General features: G+C 36.2%; 1 long non-coding RNA gene across 1 annotated transcript; it reads left to right on the forward strand.

Annotated features, from left to right (window-relative positions):
- Positions 1-11,754: 11,754 nt before the first annotated feature.
- LOC141402170 (uncharacterized) lies at positions 11,755-12,523 on the forward strand. Its single transcript, XR_012412547.1, has 3 exons — positions 11,755-11,851; positions 12,239-12,308; positions 12,398-12,523. It is a non-coding gene; the product is annotated as an uncharacterized lncRNA (long non-coding RNA).
- The last annotated feature ends 1,864 nt before the right edge of the window (positions 12,524-14,387 follow it).

Below are 14,387 nucleotides of genomic sequence, written 5' to 3' on the forward strand. Positions count from 1 at the left end.
TTATTGCGAACGAAAAACTTGACTTTGTGTTTGCTTTAAAACAGCTACAAAATTTCAAAATCATACACGAGTTTAGTTGTTTTTCTTTCGTTTTCATTTTCGTTCGACATAGTGAAACAGGCCGTAATATTATGCCTGTTCGATAACTTTGCAAGTAAAAAGTTTTTGCAAGTTCTTGCAACTACTTGCAAGACTTCCCAATTCTCTTTTACTGAACAAGTTTGTTATCGAACAGCATTTTGTAAAAGTTTGTGCAATTTTGTACAAACTTTTGGGTTATCGTACGGACCTATTGTCTAAAATAGTTCGAAATGCAGTTTTTTAAAAAACATATGGTCTGTTCCTTTACTTTTGAAAAAAGCAAAAGTTGTGAACTGCTCTCATATGAATTGTATGGTGTCAGAAGTAAAGGAACGCTTTTCGAGTAAAGAGTGGTAAAACTTGAAGATTCTTGCACGTAAAGGAACAGAGTTATAAATAGAAATAGTATACACGCAAACTTGTGTACGGTCCAAAAAAACTAACAAGGCGTTTACAAAAGTCAGATGTCTTCAAATACAACCCTGATTTATTAACACATACAATTAGTCAATTTGATGATTGCAAAACCAAAGTTATTACAAAGTTTTAAATAAAACATCACTTTTTATTTAATTGTTGTCTTATTAGGACGTAGGTCATTTATTTGTGAGAGTTTTATTTAATTAAATTAGTTGAGCTTATTATGACCTAAGGAGTTTTACATTCATCATAATTTTATTGGTATAAATATCATCATAATTATTTTTGTTAACAGTTTAATTCTTACACATGTTTATTAATAAAATAAAAAAAAAGTAGATAAATTTCACTAAAAAGTTTCTTAAAATTAACAAAAAAGAGAACAACTCATTATTTGCACTGTCAACTAAATAATTGCAAAAATCATAACTTTTCAGTCTTTCGCTGTATTTTTAGAAAAGTTGGTTCGAATAGTTCGTATGCCCACATTGAGCATCAATAACAGCTTGTAAACGTCTCTGAATTTAATAAATAAGTTTCGGAATGTCATATTCCAATGACATTTTTTGCCATTGTTATACCCTACACCACTATGTGGAAAGTTTGTTTTTGAAATAATTCACGTAACACCGCGAAATATTCGTCGAAGACACCCAATGTGGTATACCAATCTTCATATCAACCGTCCGTCCGTCTGTCCATTATAAATTGCAATCAAACTCCAGACCGCAATTATGGACCGATCGTCACGAAATTTTGCATGGAGGTCGGGATCAGACGAGAATAGACACCTATTGTTATTGGTGATTATCGTGAAATATTTAGCGGGTGAAGTGGACCAAAAACATAATTTGTATACGATTTTGTAGCTGCTCTCTAGGTCGCAACAATAGTCCGATCCCCTCGATTTGAGATAGTGATCAGATAATATTTAGAGGGTTAAATGTACAACTACTTTTGTGTGAAAATTGTGAAAATTTTTAATATACAGCTTATATATGTATTCCTGGAAGATACATTTCGCCCACGTAAATAAAACTTGGAAGGCCATTTCATGACCTTTCCATTGATGGCAATTATGTTGATTTACGTGCTCAGATAACAGAGTTACAGCCTAATATATCCAGTTATTTGTTTGTGTGTAATCAGAAACACGCTATAGGTCGCAATTAAAGATCAGTAGTCATGAGATTTTGCACGTTGTAAGAGTTTAGGTCGAAGAACATGCCATTTTGGATGATGATATATTATTTAGTGGGTTAAATGGGCCATTACTTTTGTATCAAAAATATAAAAACTTAAAAATTTGGTCCATATTTTACTTCCTGGAGGGCATATATCAGCAAAGTAGCCTACATATGGAAAAATACATCTACATGAAATATATCTACATGAGGAGGCAAAGATTCTTCCAGTAAAGCAAAACAATGAGATGCTTTCGTTGCAGTACCTGCTTGGATTTTACCGTGCGAGCCATCCCAATCACCATCTTGTGGGTAGGCCCGACACATTCAGGCAGATCAGGAAGGATATCCATGCTCTTGAGGGTGAGGTCCAACGATATAGGAGAGAACCCCTAGACCACCAAGCATATCAAGCAGGTTTAAATAGTATTCACATGGATGCAGTTGCCAAGGCCTTAAGCAATTATAGTGCGAATAAAGTCCTCGAAATACATCCTCCATCTATTGCAGCTGAGAAGCGTCAGCTGCCACGACATCCTACTCATCTAACACCAGTGAATCTGTGGTTACATCCTATCGAAGCAGCCACTTTCCTGGAACTGGATACATCCAGAGCCAGATTGAACAGAAGAACGAACATACAAACATAATAAAGACTGTTATAACAACAACATATGGAAAAAGAACTACTGACCTTTCCCCTGATGCAAATTGCAATAATGTTTCTCCTGTGTAACTAACGGGACTACTGCCTAATAGGTTTTGTGTAGAATACAACATTTTCCTCCCATGCTACAACTTGTCTCTATCATGATAGAGAAATTCCCAGCATTATTGCAAATTACGTGGAGTCCTAGCATATTAATTGTCCAATTGAATTTTTTATACATATTGCACTAGGTGTCGCAACCGTTAAAGTTTTTTTGAAATATTAATTTTGGTGAAGGCACCCACCCCTCCTGGCCTTTAATTAAATATGAATACTTTTGGGAGTCATACAAATTATTTGAATTTCTACTCATTATTAGTTTTTTTTTTTACCAGTTAAAGTATATTTTTGATATCACTATATACATACATATATCCAAAATGAACTATTTTCGAAATACCCTCAAAAACACAAAATCCCGTGCATTTCCAAGCATATGTATGGTATGTATAGATCTTCAATAAACCCTCAATGTTCCCTTTGAAAATTTGTATATAGCATTGTAGTGTTCTGTCGAAAATGTCACAGTCAGATATGGCAAATTGCATTGTAATTGGGTATATTTGCAGCGGCTTTATATTTATTTATATTAGGTGTATTCCAAAAAGGAAACTGATATTCAAAGAATATGTATACGTCTATCAGAAGGGGCTACCAATGTCAATTTTGCAATTTTGGAACTTTTTTATAAATGTATAATGATATACATAGTTGTTCCACAAATATCCCAGTATGGACAAGGGAGGCTTCTCTCATATGAACGAGTGCACTTGCTTACTTGTTCTTTAATACATTTTATTTAGTCCCTCATGTTAGTGGGCGACCTATTCCCGATTTTTTTCCTCAGGTGTACCCATGAATTGTCGATGGGGTTAATATCTAAACTTTGGACTGGGGTGTTAGTGAATTTGGTGCAGTTGTATAACAACCAAGTCCTACATAAATAAAATTTATGCTTAGGGTCGTTGTCTTGGTAGTATTTATATTGCAATTTGTTTGAATTTTCAGGGTCGACAGCCCCAAATTTCTTGACGCTGCACAGTGGATCCACCCATTGGCCAAAAATAAAAAAAATTTATGTCAAAATTTTAGTACAACATCTGGCAATTCTGACAGCTACGACATTGACCTTTTTAAAAATATATTAATTTTTGTTTCATTCGAACGCGTTCTTCTTAAGAATAGCTTCAAAAGTCGAAACATTTGTGAGTACAACCTATATTTTAAGTGAAAGTAAATATATTCAAAATATCGCGAAACTAATACGTATAGCAAAATATTATAGTGGATTTTGAAGGAGGAGGTAATAGCTTAATTTTCATTAAAAAATAGTGATTTAGCTTGTTGTGGAATTATAGTCAGCTGCATATTTTCTTAGTGTATTTTGTATTGCCAATTCGATCATATACTTAAATTTGACCTAAGGTTTTAGTTATGATGCCCACCAGTGCCTACCTCGGGAATAATTTTCCAAAGTAGGTCATGGGTTTAAGATCATTCAGTGTTAAAATCAGCTGCCATCTAGTGCCAGACTATAAATGGTGGGTCGCTAACTAAAGCTGCCCTAGAATAGGGTTTCTATGGATATATTAGCGTATAACTCTGTTATCTGACCACGTACATTAAAATAATTGGCATTAGTGGCAAGATGAAGAAATCTTCTTCCAAATTTGTCTTACGTTTGCGGTACGTGCCTTCCAGGAAGAACGCTATAAGATCTATATTAAAAATTTTACCAATTTTCAGATATAAATGTTGATTTTTTTTAATCCGCTAAATTGGTTGGATTTTGTGTTGTTTTCGAGATTGCTTTATTTCCCCAAGCCTATTTTTGCAACATAAGATAATCAGGACCTTTGTTCATGTCATTTTGCATTAACAGCATAAAACAATTCTTACCATATACCCCCTCCGGAGTGGAAAGGGGGGAGAATGTTTCGCTCGTGGTTTCTTAAAACGCTCTTCGCAGCAGCACAAAGCTGTCACCGGGGCATTGGGTTGATTTTTTCACTCTAAATATTTTGGCCACTTTCTCCATACAAGTGGATCAACTGTGCGCTGTTGGTTAAATCATTTTTTAAAATATGTAAATAAACCTCATCTGTCATTGTTTCTTTTAAAATCTGGATGTTACCAACGTCACTGCTTGGTATACAGCATCATACAATATCTGACAGTTTTCCGAACTTTCCGAATACTTTTAGACTCATCTGAATATACAAGGTCATCCCAATACTAAATGACGTGAAAAGTTGTCTGTAATAAGTCTGAATAGTTTCTATATATTGTGCTGGGAGGACAATGCTTTTTACCTAGTCACTCTTTATGAAGGCTTGAGGTACAAACGGGAAGCTCTAGATCAACGAACCCATCTAAAGGCTTAGATAGCATTCACACTGATGCAGTTGTACAGAAAAGTGTATTCAAAGATCACCAGTTAGTCCTTGGTCACACTAGAGTGTTTCATTGAAACAATTTCATGAAAACAAGGGCTCCTAGTGGACAACTCTATCTATAAATACCTAAAAGTTTCAATGAAACCACTCTAGTGTGACCTTCGACTTACCAAACATGAGTGTTTTTATCCCAACTAATGCTTGGTTTACATTTACGAAATCCACTCGATTTCAAATGTCAATTCCATTGCTTAAACGTCAAATTAAATCCAATGGATTTTAGATGAGATTTCGTTTGACGTTTAATCAATGGAATTGACATTTGAAATCGAGTGGATATCGTAAATGTAAACCTAGCTTAAGTGTCATCAAAGAACGTCAGTTACCAAACACGAGTGCTTTTATCCCAACTAAGAACCGGACGATGCAGCCGCCTTAATTCGTATTAAGCCCGAAATAGCAGCATGATACCCAACGCATACCCTACATGAGGACTGGGACCATACGATACGTCTATATTTGTTTAACTGCCCAGTTAAATCCACTTGTCTGACTCCCTATTCTTTACTCTGCGTTTACACATGACAGGACAGTTGAGTACATGTATTGATTGTCAAAAATCCAAAACTTGCCTGTGTGACGAAGGCGTCCCAACTGGAAAACAGTTGTAAAATTATGAATGAAAACCGCCGATTTCTTTTTGTCTTCCGTTCACATATTTTGTTTTTGTTCATGTTCTTTTGTTTTCAGCACATTTCAATTATTATCTCAATTTTTTTACAAAAATGTCTGTGAAAATATGATGGACAGCTGGGAGACAGCTGACAAATGTAGGTAAGTGTTAGTAAATCAGAGTTGTATTTGAAGACAAATTGTCTGGTGTAAACGCCTAGTAATATCAGTAGTGCAATTCTCTAATCCCATGTTCATACCGACGGTTGTTCGCTCTCTATTCGTCGTTCGACACCCAATTACAATTTAATTACTTAATTTTCCATAGAAAATTTTGAGAGCGAACAAGCATTTGTGTACATTGTTCAATCTCTAACAAATGAGAGAATTAAAAATTTGTGAAAAACGCAAACATTTTTAGAAAAACTGCATAACATGAATAAAAGGAAAAAAGGTTCGTTGTATGAATGAACGGGTTTCATTGATTATTTTTCATTGATGCTATGAAACTTTCCATTAATATAATGAAATGTTTCATTGAAACTTTACGTTATTTAAAATTCAAAAATTTTTGGTTTCATTGTATAAACGAAACGGATTTCATTGATACAATGAAACTTTTAATTTCTATAAATTTAAGAAAAATATGTATGTTTTAGTACGCAAACATCTTTAAAAAAAAAATGGCGAAAAATGTATATATTCGATGTGTTTGATTTGCTTTAAAAGTGAATGAAACAGTTTCATTAAATGAATGAAAGAGTTTCATTAGATAAATGAAAGGGTTTCATTAAATAAATGAAACATTGTTGAAATTCCTTTTTGCGTTTTGCATTCTTTGTAAATCTGTTAAGTTAATTGTTTTGTCTTTATTAAACAATTTAATTTTTTGACAATCATAAAAAGAAAACATTTATATATTGTTACGGAATTAGATTTAACTAATCTCCCTGTAGACGTTGTTTTATTCCCCAGTACGATTTGTACCAAATAAAACAGGGTTCGTTTTAGATTACGTTTCTACAATGCTTTATTTACTTTATTACACTTATTCAGAACCGACTTTAATTACTAAGCACGCAGCAAGTCTCTAGTTAGCACGCAGCTACTCTTTTACCGATCTGTTCAGTTCAACGCTTAAAACACGACTAACTTCGTCATTGCCAGTTCCCCTGTATTTATACCCCAAAGTCTCCTTGGTCTAGAATTATCCAGAAAGTCTGGCAACACCTCGAATCTGTGCAACGAACACACAGACGCACATTCGCACTAAGCGAACAACCATACTCACATACATACATGGGGGGAATACAGGCGGACGACAAGCACAGTAATGACGTAATTACAACAACAAACAAATGCAAGAAAGAAGTAGCAACTAAACGATAATTACATGATTATGGCAAAACAAAACACAAGCACATTAATGAAAGGTAAAGTAACATCTAGAATAATGAAGAGAGTTCTACATGGTAGTTGTTGTTGCCTAAATAAAGTAACTGCGTAATAAAAACTTTACGTTACAATTCAAATTTTTAAATTAACGGAAATTAAACTAAACTAACTTCAACCTATCAGTTACATTCGTAACATTGCCTCCCGCTTAAGCCTGTTCGTCCCGAATAGGCACAGTTCCCTCTCGGTGGTATGGGCATTGGTAACGCTGCCTCCCGCTTAAGCCGGTTCCTCTTGACTAGACGCAGTTCTCGTTCCGTAGTGGTGGCAACCAATTTAGACGTACGCTCTACGCCGTCAGCTTTGGATGCTTGCTCTTCTGGACGACGTTGCTTTCTCTCCAGGAATCGCGACGCTATACCTTCTTTTTTCGTGGTCACCTTCCTAAGTACCACCTTGTCTTCATCGAACTTGGCCTTCCTTGTTGTACGGCCGCTTTTCGATGGACCTTTCCTCGACGTACATCTTCGCTTTTTCCTCCTCGTTGCGAGATTTTTCCACTTTCCTACGGGCCATTTGTCGGCGGCTTCCACCTTCAGCGTACGGACATCGACAGTGATCTCGCCGGATTCTGCCTTTGGGCGATGTTTGCTTTTCTCGTTGTAGCCCACACTTATCGGTATTTCCACATTGGACCAAGTCATCACACGGTGCTTTATGTCCAGGTTGATATCGAAGGCAATCATGAAGTCTACTCCAATTATAACTTCGTCCACAATATCGGCCACTATAAAATCGAAATTTACCGATTTCCTACCCATACTCAGCCTTTGGTAGGCCTTTCCATGCACCGTTGTAGTCTCGCCTGTGGCCGTCCTCAATTTGACTCCATTTAACGGCAATACCTTCCCTTTTACCAAATCCGGTCTAATAATGGACTTTGTTGCACCGGTGTCCAATGTCAAGGTACGCAATACACCATTGACGAAGCCTTTAACAGTCAAGTTGTGATTCTTCTGCTGGACTATGGCTATAGAAATTGTGGGACCATCGTTTTCATCCTCTGCCAGCGGCGCCTCGTGATTAGCAGAACTTGCTGTATCTGATTCACCTGATGTCTCTCTTTGCAGATTCTTGGCCACCGGTTGGTCGTTTGTTTTTGAAGGCGGTGAGGTGGATCTGGGCCTTGCTTGTCTCACTCTGCATTCTCGGGCCAAGTGTCCAGTTTTCCGACAGTTATAGCACGTCTTTTTCGTTCTGCCAGCACCTCGTTTCACACGCATTAGTGCATCTTTCAGCAGGTCGACAACGGTCTGGGAATTGTTGTTCTGGATTTCCAGCCTCCGCACGTTGTAAGCTTTAGGTTTCACCATCATCCTCGCGGTTTCTTGGGCCAGGGCAAATGACACGGTTTCTGCAAATGTTCCTATCGGTGCCGCATACGTCGCAAATTTTACCTCTGGATCACGAATACCACTAGCAAATGTCTCAATCTTTATGCGGTCCACCAATGGATGTGTCTCTCCTGGATATGCCAACTGCGCCAACCGCTCTATATCAGCCGCAAAGTCTTGTAAGGTCTCATTTGGCTTCTGGACTCTTCCCCTCAGTTCCATTCGGTAGATCTCTTGCTTGTGTTCACTACCGTACTTACGTTCGAGAGCAGCCATTATATCCCCATAGTTATTCCTAGAAGCGGCGGGAATACTCTGTAATACGTCAGCAGCATCACCCTTCAATGCCATAAGGAGTGATACCGCCTTGTCGTTGTCGTTCCAAGAATCTCTAGCAGCCAATGTCTCGAACTGTAATTTGAACACATTTAAAGAGTTAGAGCCGTCGAACACTGGAGGCTTGATTTTTAACGTGTTATGAATAGCTCTCACTGGACCGCCTTTGATTTCCAGTTCCGACATTTTCTTCTCAAGGTTCACAAATTTCTCATCATGGGCCAAAAATTTCTCGTCAACAGACAAAATCTTTTTATCCAACTCTTTAATTTGTACCTCCACGTTCTCTACTCTCTTTTCAATCACCATCGTGATGTTCTCGAGTTTCTCGTTAATTTTTCTAGAATTCTCTTCCAACTTTTCCTCTAATTTTCTGGAATTTTCTTCGCTCATTCGACAATTTTCTGCTTTCATTTCCATCACAAGTCTGGAAGTTTCTTCGCTCTTTCTGGAATTTTCTTCCATTTTAGCATCTAATTTCTCCATCATCATAGCCAGCATTGATTTCAAATCGTCACCCCTGGCAGCTACCGACGAAACTTCCTCAACGCTGGATTCGCCCTTTGCCGATAACTCGACTTCCTCCTTCTCGAACTCATATTCATCGATGTTCATTCCACGGCGCTCGAACTCTTCCAACAAGCGTTTTTGTAGTTCGGCCTTGTTGCCAGTAGAACACAACTCCAACTTACTTAGCTCCTTCTTCAAGTCTTCCACTCGCAGATCCTTAAACTTCATTGTAGGATGATCGTAATCCCACTGCTGACACCAATTGTTACGGAATTAAATTTAACTAATCTCCGTGTAGACGTTGTTTTATTCCCCAGTACGATTTGTACCAAATAAAACAGGGTTCGTTTTAGATTACGTTTCTACAATGCTTTATTTACTTTATTACACTTATTCAGAACCGACTTTAATTACTAAGCACACAGCAAGTCTCTAGTTAGCACGCAGCTACTCTTTTACCGATCTGTTCAGTTCAACGCTTAAAACACGACTAACTTCGTCATTGCCAGTTCCCCTGTATTTATACCCCAAAGTCTCCTTGGTCTAGAATTATCCAGAAAGTCTGGCAACACCTCGAATCTGTGCAACGAACACACAGACGCACATTCGCACTAAGCGAACAACCATACTCACATACATACATGGGGGGAATACAGGCGGACGACAAGCACAGTAATGACGTAATTACAACAACAAACAAATGCAAGAAAGAAGTAGCAACTAATGGGTACTTTACACGATATGTATTTTACATATGGGTTGTCACTTTGCGTATACATTTCGTATATAAAAAGTGACAACCCATATGTAAAATACATATCGTGTAAAGTACCCATAAACGATAATTACATGATTATGGCAAAACAAAACACAAGCACATTAATGAAAGGTAAAGTAACATCTAGAATAATGAAGAGAGTTCTACATGGTAGTTGTTGTTGCCTAAATAAAGTAACTGCGTAATAAAAACTTTACGTTACAATTCAAATTTTTAAATTAACGGAAATTAAACTAAACTAACTTAAACCTATCAGTTACATTCGTAACAATATGTATGCATGAATATTTGCCAAAACTAGCAGAAACATCTTTAACTGTACAAAAATTCGCTACTGTCGCCGATTGGCGTTGGTATACATAAATATTCATCCACATTAAAAAGAATGATCTCTCTCTTTGTTATTGTTTGTATTGTCGTTCATTGAATTCCATTTGTGGTTGTGTGTGAGTATTTAACAAGCAGAAAAAACACGTGTTGGCAAAACAACCCCCGCTTTCTTAGCTACATCATAGTTTTCTGTCCAACGGCGAAAGTTACCTTTAACTTTTGTTAATGTTTAGAAAGAAAACCAGGTAAATTACATAAAATTGTTTTATGGTTTTCAATTTTGCTTATATATGACAACGCTCAAAAGGATAATTAACTTCGCTTAAAGTACCCAGCAAAAAAAATTGGAAGTTGTGCAATTGGAGTTATGATTTCACAACATCTTTCGATGTAGTCCAACAGAGTTATGAAAAATGCACTCCGTTCGATACATTTTATAAGCAGTTGCTGTAGAGATCCCTACAAAACAAAAACAGTTGGTTGATCCCTACCAGTCGCTGTCGACATAATTTCTTCAAAAGAGAAACAAGTGTGATTTTTTTTTTCAAAGAATTTGTTATAAAATAAAACAAAAAATACAAACTAAAGTTGCGAACATTTTGTGGTAATTTACGAAACGGAACTTTTTAATGGAGTGGAGTCCATGCCGAAAGGTGAACTAGTGATGGGAAGGCAACATAAAAACCCTTTAGGATGACGAAGCAAAATCAGTTGCGCTTGGATTAAATGGAGAACGGATGAAGTACACTCAATTGTGATTGAATTTAATGAAAACTTTTTTAAATTTATGTTTATATAATAAAGTTCTTTTTATGCTTGTTTTACACAAATAATAAATGCATTGTATTTATTCTGGGATATTTCGCAATGGCTTGCATTTTTACTGCATCTTTGGATTGATTAAAAACACAATCCGAAGAGTGCCTTTAACTTTAAATTCAATCCAAAAGACTACATAAAAAGTTATGATTAGCATCGAAAACGGAGTGCATCCTAGCTGTGTGCTGTGGAAGAAAAATGGAGTGCATCCTAGCTGTGTGCTGTGGAAGAAAAACGGAGTGCATCCTAGTTGAGCGCTCTCTTGTAAAATTCATAAGTGAATTCATAGGAAAAGTTGTACTCCAACGGCAAGTGTACTGTACACTTGTAGTGATTCAACTGCATCTGCGGATGCAAACTTTTTGCTGGGTAAGTATGAAGTGTTTATTAATGTGAAATGAAAATTCAAATATTGGTTAATTTTTTTTTTGTTGTTTTTATGTGTTCGTTTATTTACTTTTTTAATTTTCATTTATAGTTGCAATGGAGATAAAAAATAGAAAATCCAATGATCAGTGGAATTACGGAGACTGTCCGTGGCCAATGAAGCACTACTCCCTTAAGAAAAAATTCGGTATCGCAACATCGTGGACGTACACAGGGGATGACTCAGCGGCAAAAGTTGCAGGTAAGTGTTATTGTTTAGAAAACCAGTCAATTTGTTAGCAATTTGTTTATTGTTTTAATTTTACTTACAGATGACGATACTATCATTAATGTGCTTAATACCTGAGGTATTAAATATGACTTGTTGTATTAATGGTCAAAAATAATTGCAATAAAATGAAATAAACATATTTAGCATTGACTTCATTTTTGTTCATTACGTGAGTATGAAATGACTTAATAACATGAATGAAATCCTACGTTGTATCAATGAAATTTGTCATTGATTTTTAACCAACGTAAGGCTTAAATGAAAAAGCTTCATTGCATCAATGAAAGAGTTTTATCGCATTAATGAAAAAGTTTCATTGCATTAACGAAAAAGTTTTATTGCATAAATAAAGGAGTTTCATTGCATTAATGAACAATTTCGTTAATTTTACTTCAATGAAACTTTTTTCATTTATTCAATGAAGCTCTACGTTGGCTCAAAATCAATGACAAATTTCATTGATACAACGTAGGATTTCATTCATATTACGTAGCTTTTTCTTTCAGTGTAGTGTACGTTAAAAGCATAGTAAATTTTGTTTTCTTTTTCATTGCAGTTACATTTCTTGTCCATTGTTTCAAATTCGCGTACAAATCTTGAAACCAAAATCAAATGCCTGCCTGAAAGTAAGTATACCAACAAGAAATAGGAAACACAAATGAAATGAATATAATGTCGATTTTTTGGAATTATCAATTACTGTCCAACCATCCAGGTGACTGACAGAAGTGAACGGTCACGCTGGCAAGCAACCGATTATTTGAGCAAAACTGATCGTGTGTACCCCACATTAAATGGATATTAGATGGAAGGACAATTAATTTTCCAGTTTATATAAAGTAATTTTACATGTCTTTTGGTTGAAACTACCTTTAAAATCAAGAAACGAAAAGTATAAAAATATGAACTATGTTGGCATGAAGTATGTACCATGTAATTTGAACGGGTTAAATCGGGTACGCAATTGCGTACACGAACAACGTAATGTAATCTCTGGTATAAACATGGCATAACTCATTTTTTAAGTTATAGCCCGTTTCCACGGTACGTCGTTCGTTCTCTATTCGTTGTTCGACCCATAACTACGAATAAATTACTTATTTCCCCACACAAAATTCTATGAACGAACGACGATTTTTCTACGTTGTTCGATTAGAAATACTCTCTGAACAACGAATAAGTTTGTCCCATCCCTAACAAATGAGAGAATTTATCGAAAAAACTAATTATGACATGTCTAAATTCAAAATTGAAAAATTTGTTGAAAAGACAAAAATTTTTAGAAAAAAGTTAAAAGATGAATGGAAATTAATGAACTAAACATTTTATATAGATGCAGAAGGAAGATGGTTGTGTTTCCTTCTTAATTCCACACACACATTTCTTGTCCATTAGTTCAAAATCGCGTAAAAAAAAATCAGAAACAAAAAGGAAACAGATAACTGAAAGTCTGTATACACAAACATTGTTTTGACATGTCTCTCTCTCTCTTTAATTTTGAAAATAGAAACATATACAAATATATTGAAAATACAAAATTATTCAGAATTTATGGAAAAATTGAATGAAATGTGTGTAGATAAATATAGAAGATAAATTTGAAGGAAAGTCTATTGCTTTTCCTATTCATTTAATGTATATTTTATGTGTTTTCGGTTCAAATATTCGTGGAAACAAGGAAACAAAAATGAAGGAAATTTTGTTTATGTTTCTCTTAATTAAGAATGGTGTCGTGGAAACGGGTTAATTCGTGTACATCGTTCGACAGGCGAACAACGTAATTGAAACGCTCGTGTGAACATGACATTACCGACAAAAATCGGTAACATGAAAATGCAAAATTATGAATGAAAAGTTCAAAAAAAAGTTGACAACACGGTTGCTATCGGTAGAACCAAGGCAAATTTCAAAAATGTATAACATAATGGAATTATAAAGACCCACCAGGGAACCGACCAAAACGCCCAGCCCACCAAGTAGCAGCAGTCGTCCCGAACAACAACAGGCCACCCCGAGCCGAAGAGCGTCGCCCCAGCCCCGATCGTCGTCAGCAAAGCCGCTCCAACATGGAGCCAGAGCAGGAAGGCCAGGACATTGGCAATACTCATGCGGCCTATGTCAGCAAGACCATGCCATCAGTTCCTGCCAACGATTCAAGGAAAAGACCCCATACCAAAGGTACGAAACGGTTGAGCGAAGAGGGTTATGCAGGAACTGTTTGGCCCTTTATAACTGGCTGCCGAAGATGTGACTACCGCCATCACACGATGCTTCATTGGGCGCCGCATCTTGAGGACAGCTTACAGGCGGCAGCGATAGCCGTGCCCCGCTACTCGTGGGATCTCACAAAAGTTTTTAATTCAAATGTATGCGTTGTTGTTTATTTGCCGGCGGAGAAAATAAAATGAAAGAAAATGCAGAAGAAAACTGCGAAGAATAAAGAAACAAACCAGAATTTGCGAGTACAGGGGTGTGTGTACTAGAGCTGGCAAAAAATCGATAGCACTATCGATAAAATCGATTATTTTTTAAAAATTAAATATCGATAGATAGTTTTGCCTATCGATATTATCGTAACCAAAATCGCCAACCTAAAATTCATTGAAATAAATAGAAATTTCGCTGCTTTTCGGTTTTGTGTGTGTGAGAAAGTAAGTCCGTAGTTACACGTACACATTTTTCGGAAAAGTAAAATGCATTCTTTA

Source organism: Musca autumnalis, unplaced genomic scaffold, assembly GCF_047663935.1.
Source record: "Musca autumnalis isolate F117 unplaced genomic scaffold, ASM4766393v1 scaffold_4, whole genome shotgun sequence".
Taxonomy (NCBI): Eukaryota; Metazoa; Arthropoda; class Insecta; order Diptera; family Muscidae; genus Musca; species Musca autumnalis.